The 4,430-nt window shown below is 49.6% G+C and overlaps 1 protein-coding gene across 3 annotated transcripts in view; it reads right to left on the bottom strand.

Moving 5' to 3' along the window:
* PDPK1 (3-phosphoinositide dependent protein kinase 1) overlaps nucleotides 1-4,430 on the bottom strand; it is a 79,792-nt gene extending 75,362 nt beyond the window's left edge. For 2 of the 3 annotated variants that reach the window (XM_049637322.1, XM_049637320.1), the window contains exon 1: nucleotides 4,296-4,427. The gene's annotated coding sequence lies outside the window, so the exon portion shown is untranslated. Of the gene's footprint in view, nucleotides 1-4,295 lie in introns of all 3 variants that reach the window. The other variant, XM_049637319.1, reaches the window with a different exon arrangement.

Raw genomic sequence — 4,430 nt, 5'->3', positions numbered from 1 at the left:
GCCGCCCCCGGCGCCGCCCCGCCCCCGCGCGACGCCGGGCGGGACTTCCGCCGCCCCGCCGCTGCCGCCGCCCGCGCCCATTGGCCGAGCCCGCCGTCGCTCCGCCGCGGCTCGGTCAGCCCTGCCGGCGCCTCCGAGCCGCATTTCCGGGTTGGGGCCCGGCGAGCGGGAGAGGCCCGGCCCCGTTTCGGACGCGGGGGAGACCCGCGCGAGCCAATCCGGGGGCCGTGGGGCGGGGCCGCGCGGGAAGAGAGGGGAGCTGTCATCCCTGGCTCCCACAGTGGGAAACTGAAGCTCGCAGGGCCCCCCAACACCCAGCTGGCCAAGGTCACGCCCAAGGCAGCGGCGGGGCTGGGCTCGGACGCGTGGCTCGGACCGGGAGCCGGGCTCCGCGTCAACACCGAGAGACGCAACTTTGCTGGCTACAAAACTGAGAAGTGTTCACAGACGGAAATTTGGGCTGCAAAATCAAATATAAATTTGGAAGAAAACAGTCCCATCGCATCACTGCTGACAGTCCCAGGGACACCTTCAGAACTTTCTTCTTTGCTTATGGTTTGGGGGAGGGGGGTTGTAGTTGTTGATAATGATGGTGTTGAATTTTTTTGTAGTTGTTAATGATGATGGTGTTATTGTTGGGTTCTTTTAGTTGTGGTAAAATATACATAAAATTTAGCACCTTAACCATTTGAACACATGCCGTGTGCACAGTTCAGTGGTATAAAGTACATCCACATTGTTGTGTTGTGACCAGGCTGTCTTAAAAAAAAAAAATCAATCATTTTCGTTACCTCAAGGTTGCATACTTTTAAGTAACCTTTTCTGGGGCGCCTGGGCTCAGTCGGTTGGGCTCTGACTTCAGCTCAGGTCATCTCACAGTTCGTGGACCTGAGCCCAGCATCCCTGACAGCTCCAAGCCTGCTTGAGATTCACGCTCTCTTCCTCTCTCTGCCCCTCCCCTGCTTGCTCGCTCTCGCTCGCTCTCAAATATAAACATTAAAAAAAAAATGTTTAATTACAATAAATAAATAAAAATAACCTTCTACTTCCAAAAGAAATACGTTTATTTTTTAATAACAATTTAGACAGTACAGAGACTAATTAGATAAATTAATCCATAATCCCACTAACGAGAATTAATTCTTGAATAGCAGTGATAGCTGCTAACGTTGAGCCAGCACTTACTCTTAGTAAAGAATTTTCACGCCTAATCTCTGAACAAGTATCCTTGCTAGTACTGCCCCACTTTTCAGATGAGGAAGCTGAGGCATTCTGAGTTCTGTAACTGGCCCTAGGTCTTGTAGAGCCACAGCCTGAATCTTGACATCCATATGCCAGAGACTATGCGTTAGACCGTCCAGCCTCTACTTGTCCAAACTTTGAGTGTTCTGCACCTTAAAGAACAGTAAAAAAGTAAATGTAAGTCCTACTCCCCAAAAGGGCTTATGCAGGTTTGGCGCTTTTTTCACTTACCGCTGTCTTCATTTCGTATCCTGTACAGCTCTCCTGCACCTGACTGCCATCTTGCCCACTTCTAAGGACTGCAGAGGACTCCACTGGAGGAAGCCTAGAGTTTACAGACCCTTGTAATGATCAAGTTCCCTCCTGACACCGAAGTGGTTCCCAGACGTCTTCCTCGTAGACAAAGCTCTGCACTTAAATTCGAGCACACCTTTATTTCCTTCGGATAAATTCTTAGCAGAAGGAATTGCGGGGTCAAAGTACAGGGATTCCTCTCAGGACTTTTGATACATGCTGCAAACTGCCAATTGCTTGCCCCACTCCAGACACTAACCCTCAGTGAACACAAAGACAAGGTCAAAGTAGGTACCAGCTCTTGCCACCAAAGCAAGCCACATTCAATACTTGAGAGCACTGGAAACATTCTGCATCATAACCCTTACTACCTATAAAAATCAGTATATCTGATTTTACCCACAACAGCTCCATGAGCAGTAGGTACTATGACCATTTCTATCTTGTACTTGGGGAAACTGAGGCTTCGGTGCCTTGCCTACTCTCAGCCATAGAGCTACTAGGTCACAGAGCACAGAACTCCAAACCAGTGCTGACCAGCACCACCGCCTTGCTCTTGGCCACTGCACTCAACTGCCTCCCAACAAACCCTTCTTTTGTATTTATTTGAGTCCTCACAAAGTAATAATAACTTATCCTCAGAGAACGCTGACCATTACACGTATGTTACTAAATTCTCATCACAATCCTATGAGATACTCAGTATTTATTACCATCTCACATGTGAAATTTGCCAGGCTGTACACTAAATGCAATTGTAAATAAATACAGAGCTTTAGAGTTTAAAGAATACACATCAAGAGCGATCTTTCCCAGAAAGTTACCGACTGATGTGCTCCACCAAATGACGCGGTAAACCAAGAAGACGCGAGATCAGGAAACAGGAAAAAAAACAAAACACACAGGAGGGTGGTGAATGGAAGTCCCAGGATCTGTCCATCCAGCAAGTAAGCACTGAGTCTCCCCTCCATCCCAAGCACTGTGCTAGACATTGACAATTCACCAGTGATTAAAACACAAAAATCTCTGCTCTTGTGAGAGTCAGATGCCACTGGGGGCTGGGGGGGTGCGGGGAGGAAGGGCAGGGTGGGAGAGACCATCAAATAAGCAAGTCTTACGACATATTAGAAGATAGCAAGTGCCATAGGGGAGAAAGAAAACCAGTGGGGACTCAGGAGTGCCTGGGGATGGGGTGCAATTTTAAAAGACTAATGAGAAACCCCAGGATAAGAGCAGGGAGGAAGCACATTTACAGTCACAGTACAGACGCACTGCTTCAACCGGCAGTTACCATCCTCTACCTCGGAGGGACCCGGAGAGGAATGGGGGCCTGAGAGAGCTGAATCCTCATCCCTTGTAACAGAAAGGCAATAGACAGTGACTGTACGTGAGGAGTCAAGACATAAAGTACAGGGGTGCCTGGATGGCTCAGTCGGTCGAGCGTCCAACTTTTGATTTCAGCTCAGATCATGATCTCACGGTTCATGAATTCAAGCCCCGCATCGGGCTCTGCTCTGACAGCACAGAGCCTGCTTGGGATTCTATCTCCCTCTCTCTACCCCTTCCCCACTGGTGTGCCCGTGCTCTCACTCTCTCTATCACTCTCAAAATAAATAAACTTAAAAAAAAAAAAAGACAAAGTACAAAACAACGGACATAAACATCAGGAAGAACACTTAAAGAGTAGTGAGCAGGATGTGAGTAAGGAGAGGTGAGGTGAGGCAGGGGCTGCTATTATTACAAGCCTGTTTAGAATTCCCTGGCCTCTTGGGGAACCTGGGTGGCTTGGTCAGTTGAGCATCTGACTCTTGATTTAGGCTCAGGTCATGATCTCAGGGTTGTGGGATAGAGCCCCGAGTCAGGCTCTGTGCCAGACATGGAGCCTGATGCTTGGGATTCTCTCCCAATCTCTCTCTCCATCCCCCCCGTCTCTCCCCGTCCCCCCCCCCTTGCCCCTCTCCCCGCCATGTGCACATGCTCGCTCTCGCTCTCTCTTTCTCTCTCAAAAATAAATAAACATTAAAAAAAAAACCAAAAGGAAGTTTCTGGTCTCTTCAACACTGATGCAAATAAAAATTAATAAAATGGATGTATCTTCTCCCTGGAAATTGTAAGCAGCTCTCACTCATGACTGTAAAACTGTGCAAGGATGTTTATAACAGCATAGCTTTAACAAAAAGCAAGAAAAAAAAAAAAGGAAAGAAAAGAAAAGAAAAAATAACCAGAACATTCATCAACAAGAGAATGGTAAAACACATTATGGGATATTCATCCTGGAAAATTCGATGCAGCTACGGGAAAGAAGAGAGGGAAGGTCTAAGCGAGAGCCCAAAGGCAGAGAAGCAAGTCACAGAATAGGGACCGAAGTCTTCAACCTTTTTTTTTTTAGTTAGAGTCGCTCACACCAAAGCAATTCAAAGAGAAACGGGGAGGGGGAAAACCTTGAGGGAAAAGTACACGGAGAAGGCCAGAGCCCACCAGAGCAGCAGGTGCAGTAGGCACCCCTGCCGGCCTCAGGGGAAGGGGTGAGAGGAGAGGGGAAAGCAGGGGAGCGGGCTGCAGGGGCAGGGCAGGGAGGAGCAGTCGAAAGAGGAACGAAGGACAGTGCTTAGTTCTCGTGGGGCCTCAATGGCAGCCAGTGTGCAAGCCAAGGCCAGGCCAGGCCACCCCTCTCTACCCAGAGAGAGGCAGGCACCCCTCTGTGGGTCAGGTGTGGCTGCCCGTCCCGGGACAGTGGGCAGCAGGGGGGATGGACTCACCTGGCACTACACAGTTCACTGGCACCCCGGCTGGAGGAAGGAGAGGGACAGCCCATGGCTCTCCTCTCTCCCTACCCTGCCCAATGCCTCTGTCCCTGGTGGAAGGGTGACCCGAGGCCAAGAATGCAAGGCCTG

This window comes from Panthera uncia, chromosome E1, assembly GCF_023721935.1.
Source record: "Panthera uncia isolate 11264 chromosome E1, Puncia_PCG_1.0, whole genome shotgun sequence".
Lineage (NCBI taxonomy): Eukaryota > Metazoa > Chordata > Mammalia > Carnivora > Felidae > Panthera > Panthera uncia.
The sequence above is the reverse complement of the archived record's forward strand: the minus strand, read 5'-3'. Positions and strand labels throughout refer to the sequence as shown.